At 45.1% G+C, this 11,183-nt stretch overlaps 1 long non-coding RNA gene across 1 annotated transcript; it reads left to right on the forward strand.

Annotated features, from left to right (window-relative positions):
* The first annotated feature begins 5,600 nt into the window (after window positions 1-5,600).
* Window positions 5,601-6,886, forward strand: LOC129046884 (uncharacterized). Its single transcript, XR_008508728.1, has 2 exons — window positions 5,601-6,063; window positions 6,385-6,886. It is a non-coding gene; the product is annotated as an uncharacterized LOC129046884 (long non-coding RNA).
* Window positions 6,887-11,183: the final 4,297 nt, after the last annotated feature.

Genomic DNA, 11,183 nt, shown 5'->3' on the forward strand with positions numbered 1-11,183 from the left:
ACAGAGGGAAAAGAGAGAACAGAACAGATATCTTGTTTTCTGCTGTATTACCTGATTTGTTTTGGGAGATCACACAAGATGTTAGAGGTAAGCAGAATAATGTGTTCTTCTAGAGAATTACTTCATCTGTTTAGTAAATATCTAATTTCAACTTTCCTGTTTTCCTTCCAGCACAAGAATGTTTAATTAAGCAACACCAGGCATCAGTGAGCCTGAGAGACTTGTTTTCTTGAACATGTAGGATACACACATATATCCATGGGAACTGAGTCCTGTTAAACTCTTCAGAAATAGTTTGTAGCCTGAAGTTGTTCTGCAGCACAGCAAAAGCTGTTCTCTGAACAAAAGGCATTTCTGCTCTCAGCATGCACTGAGCCTCTCCTGCACACCCACAGGCATTAACAGAGCATTTCCTACTGGGGGCAACTGGGCCTGGAGCGTGTGAGAACCGTGATCAATCAGAATTGAAAGGGGGACAATGCAGGAGTCTGGAATACTGATGTTTCCCATTTGTCTGTGTACACAAGGAACACATCTTTCAGCAGTGTGGGCGACAAGTTACCAGGAGAAGTAGTGAATTTTCCATTTCTCCAGCTGTCTAAGTAAGGACTGCAAGTGCTCCTTTTTGGAAGATGAATTCTAATCAAACAGGAATAGGGAGCTCAGTGTATAATTACTGCCAGAGTAAATCCTCAGGGACTTGCACACAAAGCCAAGTCATCAAGGATCAAATTGTCTCATGAACCTCAAGATCTGTTATTCCCTATGTGGTTTTCTTGTAATATTCTAAAAAGTCTTGGTATGAAAATGATAACACAGAAGCATAGAGTCACAGAATCACAGAATGGTTCAGGTTGGAAGAGAACTTAAAGATCATTTCATTCCACCCCCTGCCATGGGCAGGGACACCTTCCATCATCCCAGATTGCTCCAAGTCCCATTCAAACTGGCCTTGGACACTTCCAGGGATGGGGCAGCCACAGCTGCTGTAGACAATACCTTGCATTACCTTGCACGTGCACTTCAGGTGCAAAATTTCCCCTCTGGAGCCATGTATGGCTCATGCTGAGCATACCCAGCCATTTAAAATACAGCCAGCTCCATGTGGCATTTTATTCTCTGCTTTGAATAGAACTTTTTTCAGGTGCTCAGCACCTAATTTTAGAACTTCCTAACACATTTTTCTTCTTGTTAGGAAGCAGACAGTAGCAGCCTACGTGGTGAGGGCTGTTTGAGCAGCCATGTCCAATTTTTTTTCTTGTAAAGCCCTTGATATTCTCTGTGAATAACTGGCACTCCTTTGTTTGGCTGTGAAGGTCATGGTATGTGTGGTGGGCAGCTGGAGGCTGTTGCCTTGGCAAATTGAAAGGCAGTTCTCCTTGCTCCATTCAGCTGTGACAGGATCCACACTAAGTGTTGTCTGGGCAAATGAGTGTTTGGAAGCAGAGACCCTGTTAGGCACCATCTTTGTACATGCTGTCCTCCTAAAATAAAATTCTGGGTGGAATTTGATTGTTGAGAGTGAATTTTGAGTTCAGGATAGGGAGCATGTGAAATGCTGCATCTGTGTCCTGGATGTGAGCTTTGGGTAGAGGTGCTATGGATGGCAGCTCCAGCCTTTGGCTGTTTGATTTCAGTTGTGCACTTCTGCCTGGCCAGGTGGGCACTGATGTTTCTTGTGATATTCTTGTGCCCAGTCAGCACATGGATGATCCTCTTCCCATCAGAAGGGCAGGAAGTGAAGAGATTTAACTGATCACTTGCCAAAGTATCAGGAAAGTATTTTGCTTTGGCCAAGTTCAGAGGGCTCCTGACAGAGGATCTGAGTGAGGAGGGCAGAGGGAAGGATGTCTCTGGAGAAAGTCAGGGCTGAGCTTTGTTAGATCCCAAGCATGTGCTGTCAGATGAGATCCATACATTCATTGCTTAATCCTAAACTTAGGGGCTCAGTTCTCATCTGGTGGTGCAGAGCCTGTCAGTGGAATGTAACATTGCAGGGGAAGGATGACAAAGAGGAATTGAAAGCAACTGCAGCTCAGTGTCCCACGGGACAGCCAGGGCCTGATTTGGCTGTGTTGCTGACTCAATAACCTTTTCTCAGGTTACCACCCATTGGTGTAAAATCTCTGCAGCTTGGCCATGGAGTCTCATTGGAGCAATGTTTATGCTCTGCAATATGCTCTCTGAAATGGTTTCTGAGCCACTCATCACTCAGGTGCAGGGGATTATCTGAGAGCAGGGAATGTGCACCCTGATTGCAGCAGAGTCACTCCTGAGCTGCACAGATATAAGGAAGAGCAAATTTGATCCCAAACTTCTGCATGTGTTAACATCTATGTTTGCATCTGCCCTAGAGCATTGAATATGCCCTTAAATTTAAATTTAAATTTACAAGTATATTTTATTTCAAAGTTAGAGCTTTCTCCCCTCGGAGATGCAAGTGTCCTAGCTCTGGGGGAGCCACTGGAGAGAACCCTCTGCAAGACCCCTAAAGAGGACTGGGTAACAGCTCTCAGTCAGCATTGTTTCAGGAATGTAGTTGAATGGGTTTTAAAAACCCTCCCAGATGAAAAGAACATAGGAGGGACTTGTACTTTAATCACAGCACTCCTGAGCAGGTGTCCTGTGGCTCCTGATGCCCAGTGAGGACAGCAGAGTCCTGGCAGGGTAAGGTCTGAGGTGCCTCATGGATTTGTGGGGACCTGGCTGCTCCCTTTGGAGGCAGCTTTAGGAAGGCACTCCCAGGGTCACTGAGTCCAATTTTATGTCATTTCAAGCACCTGTGTGACAGCTGTGAGCCCAGAAAATCTGCTCCTCACCTCTCATGCATCCAAATCCACCTTTGGGGTGCTGCAAAAAGCCTGAGACCTTCAGTACTGAAGTAACACCTGGCAGAGAACAATGGCCACAGGAAAATGTGAGGGGATCAAAGGTTTTGTCCTGATATTTGCAGAACCTAAAGAGTGTAAATTGTGTGCTGTTACAGTGACTTTCAGCTGCTCTGGATTTTTAGGATCTTCTCCTTGTGTTAAAGCGTTTGAGATCATTTTACAATGGAAAAAAATACATATTAATAACCCAAGTCATTTCCTGCAGAAACTCAAACCACTACCATTACACTTAGATCTGAATTCTTTCTCCTCCCCTGAAAGACAGAATTGTACACCGAAAAAAGAAAAAAAAAAATCCTCTTCCTTTACCATGTGAGTGCAAAGGAGACTGTCTTGGCTCCAGGGAGGTTTTTATTGTTACACAGCATCTGCACAGAGTGGGCACTGCAGGGATGGTGCCAAAGAGCTGGCAGAGATCAGGGCTGGGGGAGCAGCAGGTCTGGTTTGGCAACCTGAGTTACCTTTTGTCTTGCTGAAGGAGCTCTGGGAGCTCAGTGCTGTGTTGCTCTTGGTACTTGATTTGTTTTTGTTCAAGGTGGGAAGGCCTTAATTCCTATTAAATGGCCTTTTTCTACTTTTGGAAAAAATAGAGATTTGGTATCTGCAGATTTCTCCCTCAGAGAGGGTTTGGCTCTTCCCACAGGCTAAACTCCCCTTGGAGTGTGCAAATCCTACAGCACGCTCTCATCTCCAGAACTCAGCCTGTTGTTAATAAAGAGCTTCAGATGCTGGAAAATCTCTCTTTTTCCCTGACTTCTGTGATATTTCTTGGTCCACACCGAGCTATTGCCTTCAGGTGAGCAGTCTGCATTTTGTGGGAGCTGGGAGAGGCACTGCTGGGGATCTGCAGAGATGATCCAGTGTGGTGGAGAGGGAAACTCCTGCACTGTTTTTTTGAGGAGTGGTTAATAGAATGGATGTTGTTTCATACTGGTTTATAGGTATTAGATAAAAACTCTTGCCAGTTGTGAGAAAAGGATAGAAGGCAAAGGAATCTCCTTTTGCCAGAGAAACAATTCCTGGTCAAGCCTCATGCTTGGTGTCTGGGTCAGAGCTCACTTGAGTCAGTGTGAGCTTTTTCCTGGATTTCAGTGGACTTTGGACAAAGCCATTGATTAAAAAGCAAACAAGGAAAGAGCTGGGTCCAGCTTTGGAGATGTTTGAACTGAGGGGTGGTTCTGGCTTGGAGACTGACAACACAACAGCCTTTTAAAGGTGGATTGTTTAAACTCCTCCAGCAGCAGCCACGCTCAGAGCATGGCAAAGCAGGGCTGAGAGCTCTCCTGGAGTGCTCTGACTCCTGGCACAGCTCCTGGGCTGAGGGTGACAGCTCTGTGTGTGCCTCACAGCCTCTGCTTAGTCACTTCTCCTCTTATTTACCTTTCCTTACAGGTTTCTTCCTCCTGAAGGCATCAGAGAGGCTCTTGGTGCAGGTGTGTGTTTTGCAGAAAAGGAAACTCTGCTGCAAGCCAGCAGCACAGGGCAGGGGATCTCACTGCTACCAATTTTATCTGTAAGCTGACTCTTGTCTCCACATTCTAGAGCCTCTGGGGAAGCTGAGAAGCATTTGTTATATTTTCATTCTGATGTTTCTCTGACTTAATTATGTGAGGATGTGTGTCAGAGTCTATCAGTGTCAGATGTTGCTGCTGGAGGGCGATTTCAAGCAGTGAGACTCCAGCTGTGTGGGTACCTCTGTCAGCTTTAGTGAGAGCAGTGAACTCCTCCTGATGTTTCTCCATTGCCTTTGGTCAGACTTTGCCTCTCCAGATCTGTATTAAACTTGGTTATGAAAGCCTTGAAATGGAGAAGAGGCTTTGCTCCATGTGCTCCACTTCCAGCCCCAAAATTACCTTCAGAAGAGCTTTGTCCCAGTCTATTGTCAATGCAGGCAACCCCAGTGAGGGAAGAGGATGATAAGGAGGATTGCATCTCATCAGAAGGTTAATTTGTTACTTATTATGCAATACTTTATTACTTTATTATACCATATATACTATATTATTATTATATTATTTAAAGTAATTATTATTATTACTTTATTACACTTTATTACTATATTTATTATACTATATTAATTTATTATACTATACTAATATAGTATATTATTTACTATACTATATTAGAATACTATACTGTACTAAAGAATACAGAAAGGATACTTACAGAATGCTAAGAAGATACTAATGAAAACTCGTGACTCTTTCCAGAGTCCCCACACAGCTTGGTCCTGATTGGCCAAAGAGTGAAAACAACTCACAGCAGAATGCAATGGAACAATCACCTGTGGGTGAACAATCTCCAAACACATTCCACGTGAGCACAACACAGGAGAAGCAAATGAGATAAGAATTGTTTCCCTTTTTTTCTGAGGCCTCTCTCGCTGCCTTTCAGCTTCCCAGGAGGAAAACCCTGGGTGAAGGGATCATGTTCAGGGAATGTGAATGCCACCCCAGTCCTGTTGTCACCCAGGGCTGTGCTGCTGGAGCCCCATGAGCTGCTGGCTGGGCTCTCTGGGGTTTGCTGGGTTTTCTTTGTCTGGAGAAGCCCCCAGTGCCACGGCTCTGTGTCACCAGCTGTCCTCAAGGACTCCCTCCTGCACGTCACTGTGCCACATCCTCACCATGAATGACAAACAGAAGCACTGGAGAGGAACAGTGATAGAGGAAACACAGGGATTTGTTTGTTTCTTGGAAGGGGTTTTGGGCTAATTTTTTTAGTTGTTGGCTACTTGTGGACAATCAGAAAATCAATGTTCATAAACTCAAAGCCTTAAGAACTAAACATTAGGAGCACAGCTTTTTCCCTGCAGGCTGCAGAGAGCCAGGTACATTTGCAATTCTTTGCTAATAAGCTTGGGACTAGATCAGCATATATATTTAAAAACACAAATAGTTTTATTACTGAAGACAGCCCAGAGCTTAGTGCCCTTCAGTTTGCCTAGAAAATGGAATATTTGATCCTCCCCCACTAATTGTATGTTTTTCTTGTCTCTTGGCACTCGGCACAAAAGCTCTGAAGTATGTGACATACGACAAAGAGAGCACCAAAATCTGCTGTGCCATATGATCAGCTCACATTGCAGTGGGCATGTTCCTGGCTCCACAGAGCTTCACAGCCATCACATTCCTCCCTGCTTCCTGCTGGGAATCTGTGCCTTTAACTGTCTGCAGTAAGTCACCAGTATTTCCTCCCAAAGCATGCAATGTTCATGCTTCATTTAAATCTAAAATACACCTGGGATTGGGGAGAGGGGGTTGGTGGTCCTGGGCACTGCTGTTGTTGAGGCAGGTCCAGGAGAGATGCTTGGTTGGTGCACCCTTCCCCAGGAGGTGGGTTTGATGTAAGGAACACCAAACTCTGAGGGTGAGTTGGGATTTGCAGAGCCCTGTGAACACTGAACACAGCTGTGCTAAAAGATGTGAATCCCCCTTTTTCTCATTTGGGTGTGTTCCAGATTGCAAGGCAAGATGTTTTCTGTTACCATCTGCAGGGCAGATCACCTTTGTCAAGTGGGCAGTTTGCCTTATCTCTCTCTTTGAGTGACCACACCCACTCCTCCCTGGGGAGGGGACACCTGCTGATAACAGCTACTGAATGTCCCTGCATGGCTGATAAGAACTACAGCATCCCATTGGGAGATGTGAGCCCAGAGGGAGGAGCCAAGCATTCCTACCTGGATATAATCTGAGATTCTGGAACACCAGCACGGCTTCTGCACTGGATTGCCCAGAGGAACAGCAGCTGCCTCTCCTTCCCCTGGATCTTCAGAGGCAGAGACTGCACCTTTCTCCAGGATCCCTGCTCCAGCAGAGCCACCCCTGACACTGCAGGAGGGCTGAGCCACAATTCCAATGGTTCTGCTGCCAGCACCCTGACCCACAGGGTGTCAGGCTGGGTTCTGACTCTGGCAGTGTTGTTTTGGTTTACTGCATTGTATATTTTATCTTTTCATTTTCTTCCCTATTAAAAAACTGTTATTTCCTGCTCCCATATTTTTTGCCTGAGAGTCCCTTAATGTAAAATTTATAGCAATTTGGAGGGAGGGGAGGGTTTACATTTTCCATTTCAGGGGAGGTTCCTGCCTTCCTTAGCAGACACCTGTTTTTCCCAACCAAGACAGGGTGAGGGGTACAGTGCCAGTGTGGGTTCTATAAAGAGCTGTGCAAGCTCCTGTCATCCTCCCATCAGCAAATCTGCTGCTGGTGGGCACTGGGTCAGTCATGACTGTCAGTGCCACTCTGACCATGGTGACACAGGGATGTGCAGCTGCTCTGGACAGACACAACCAATTTGATTTGGTTCTTTGGAGCAATAACTGACGCCAGCCACTTCAGTCAGCTCTGCAAGATCAAGAGCAAGGCATGACAGAAAGAGAGGCCAGATGATACAAGCACAGTTGTTTATAAAGCTTTATTATTCGCCGAGAGCAATCAGCAAATCTTTGACTACAAACTGCTTCCGTCAAACTCAGCGTTATTAAAACAGGGGATTTATCTTCAGCAGGATTTTCCTGTGCTGGACTCAAGGGGAGCAATGAAAGATAAACATCACTGTGACAGGCAGAGTCCAGGGAGGGGAGTCTGGCCAGTGCAGCTGAATGGCTGCAGGCTTTTTGTCCCTGCTGGTGGGGAGCAGAGAGGAAGCTCAGCGTGGGGAGGCACTGAACACAAGAAAATGCCACTTCTCAGGGGTGTTTTTGTCAGGCTGACAAATGCAGCCTTTTTGCCCCCATTAGCTGCAGCTGCAGGATGCCCTGTGGTTCCTGCACCCTCCTCCTGTCAGTGAGCTGCAAACTGGCACCCCACAGTGGGGAGGGCAGAGCAGGTTGTGCATCCTTGGCCTGAGGTACAGAAATCTGTGTTTGCAGCTCCTGGGCAGAGACACAGCCAGTGCATTCATATTTTCAAGAGATACACCTAGGCTTGGAAGCAGGACTGTTGCTTAGTTCTGTCAAGTGTTGCAGAAGAGTTCCTGTACTCAGAGCTACAACTAGAAATGGAAATATCTCTAAGTTTGTGAAAACAGGGCCAGGAGCAGGTGTGTGTGAGGTGTGGGACCTTGGAAACAAAAGATGAGAGGTGGTGTTGGAGTAAGGAATTGGACCTGACAGATTTTTATCACAGCCACCAATTAGGGGGTGGATTTTTCTGCTGAAGTGCAGAAAAGGGGTTGGGATTCCTGTGCCTTCCTCAGAGAAGAGAGGGTGGATGTGTGGGGACACAACTGCCAACCAGCAGCTGTACCTGTCAGCCTCAGGGGGGATTTGACTACTGAGAAAGGGCCCACATTGTACCCCAAAGAGTGTGGATGGGAGATAGGGAAAAGAGAGGTTCTCTGTTAGAGGTACAGTCGGGCTCTCTTCTCTTCTCTTCTCTTCTCTTCTCTTCTCTTCTCTTCTCTTCTCTTCTCTTCTCTTCTCTTCTCTTCTCTTCTCTTCTCTTCTCTTCTCTTCTCTTCTCTTCTCTTCTCTTCTCTTCTCTTCTCTTCTCTTCTCTTCTCTTCTCTTCTCTTCTCTTCTCTTCTCTTCTCTTCCCCAGCTGTGGGCTGAAGCATGTTTCCCAAGTGGGAGAAATAGCAGAAGTTATGTTGTTTTTTCCACTTTTCTGTGTTCCCCTCACCCCTTCCTAACCTGCTCAGAAGCATCTCCCCACTGGGAGCATGGAGTTGAAAAAAGGTGGGAGAGAATCTGACAGACCTGCTGGGATTCAGGGTGGGCTTCCAGGACTTTTCCTACATATTGGTAAAACACTGAATGCAGGCACTGATTGTCACCTCTTGATTCTCCCAATCTTCATGTTGCCAGTGGCTCTGGGGTTGTTCTCTGCCCTGACACTTTGAATGAACTCTCCACTGCAGGGAAGGAGTCTGCAGGAATATTTGCAGGGAATGCCTTGATGAAGGCAGGAATGATGCATCTGACTTTATGTTCTTAGAAGGCTAATTTATTACTTTATAATAATCTATATTAATATATTCTTTAATATATTATATTAAAGAATACTATACTAAACTATACTAAAGAATACAGAAAGGATACTTACTAAAGATAATAATGATACTTAAAAAGATAATAATGAAAACTCGTGACTCTCTCCAGAGTCCTGACACAGCTTGGCCCTGATTGGCCAAAGAGTGAAAACAACTCACAGCAGAGTCCAATGGAACAATCACCTGTGGGTAAACAATCTCCAAACACATTCCACATGAGCACAACACAGGAGAAGCAAATGAGATAAGAATTGTTTTCCTTTTTCTCAGAGGCTTCTCAGCTTCCTAGGAGAAAAATCCTGAGTGAAGGAATTTTTTCAGAAAATGTGAATGCCACAGAGTCTGCAGGAATATTCGTCCCCCAGAGATGTTAACTCGTGTCTGGCAGTTGTGGTGGCACTTGAGTTGAAGGTGTCACCTCTGCTCAGTCCTTGGGGTGCCACAGCTCTGCTGCCCAGCTGAGATCCAAACACATCTCCAGAACCTCACACATCAATTTTGCATTTGAAAGAAGCAAGTAGTGTGATAGAGGCACTTCATGGTGAAGAGAAAAAAAAAAACCTCTTCCAATCCTTGTGATGGTGCTCAGAGAGGCAACTCCACCTCTCCCAGAAAGATGCCAATGCAAAGGTCTGTCCAAGCTGCTTCATAGCAGGGTTGGAGTGTGGAAGGGGCTAACAGCGGGCCTGTTAGCTAAAGGAGCGAGAGAAGCTGAGAAGTTAGAAGAAACTGATAAGGAGCTCTCTCCAAGGCTGTAACCAAAGAGACCAAGAGAAGAAAGATAGAAGAACTTTGCAGCTGGATGAAACATTTTTAGAAAGTTAATTAAGTCACTATAACTTCTCACCAATAGTATTATGTTGATTTATTGTGGCCAATAGTAAATATAGAAGAAAGATAAACAATTGGAAAGTGTATAAAAATCAGCCATATTCAATAATAAAGTGTTGCCAATTGAGACTGCTTGTGGTCTCTGCTTTATGTTGTGACCGCCTTGACAGCGACATTGGAGAATGGCAGCAGCGTATAAATTCTGCACTGGAACAATAGAAAACCTCAGAATTCTTGATTTAGATCAAAATCTACCTTGAAAAGAGGATTTAGGCATTTTAAAAATGTTACTCTGTCTATGTAATGTGCTGTTTTCTCTTCCAAGAGTAGCTGTCTGCACTGCATTATGTAGCAGGCTCTTGAAAGCATAACTAGTTATGCAATTATTAGAATTATATTTGCATTCCCAGCTTGGCTGTGTACAACTAGTATGCTAATATATGCTAATTAAATACCAATTAATAATTTTTAAAAATGAGTTTTGACTCTATACAGCTATCGCAGATGTAGTAAATACTCATTGCTTGTGAAGAACAAATCAGGTGTGATTTAATATGCAGCCCTAATCCTATATAAACACATTGTGCCAATTATTTGGAACAGATTTAATGTGCTTTTTATTCATATTGCACAGCTACTGCTGACTGAGTGACAATCACTGTAATGCACTTGACTGCTTTTATATTAGTTCACATTAATGCTTCCAGCCATTCACATTGGGATGAGCTGTGGTCCAACCATCAGAAAATGCCCAAATTTAATAAGTTTTACCCTGTGAAGTAGAAGGGTTTCCTCATCCTGAATCCAGCCAGGCAATCCAGGTAGGCTGATGAAAAAATTTGTCTGTCTTTGTATAGTTCGAGGCTGTTTGGCTCTGGCAGGGCATCTTCCATCTCTTTATCTGCAGGCTTCAGGAGCTCTGTGAAGAGAATCAATGTCCCCATCAAGCTGAGATGCCTCTGATTTAAGGAACATTCAGAGTTTCTGCTGCCAGAGGGAAACAGGATTTTGTGAACTCAGTTCCTACTGTAAATTTAGAGTTATGCTATACACCTGGAGGGATAAGCTCAAGCTAAATTAGCTGAACATGATGTTTGCTGCCTGCTGTGCCCTGGGAATGAGCCAAGGGAAAGAACTGCCAGGGGGCAGCCAAGCAGGGCACTGAGACCAAGGGGTCCCTGGGCACCCTGGCTGGGAGAGCCTTGTGCAGCTGCGCCTGTGCTTCCATGGGACCTGGGTTCTGCCTTGCAGGGGTGTTTTCCACACTTGTGCCATGCTGGGAGCTTGATTTTGATGTTTTTGATTGTGTGTTGCCTTGGAAGAGATTTTTCTCATTAAAAACCAAAACAAAACAGGGTGATTAAAGAGTTGCATTGGGCAGGCAGGATCTGGGCAGGATGCCTGGAGGTGCATCCCTGCTCCTGCACCTCCCCACTCCTGCTGGGCTCTGTCACATCAGCCACCTCTGTC

Source organism: Molothrus ater, chromosome 19, assembly GCF_012460135.2.
Source record: "Molothrus ater isolate BHLD 08-10-18 breed brown headed cowbird chromosome 19, BPBGC_Mater_1.1, whole genome shotgun sequence".
Classification (NCBI taxonomy): Eukaryota; Metazoa; Chordata; class Aves; order Passeriformes; family Icteridae; genus Molothrus; species Molothrus ater.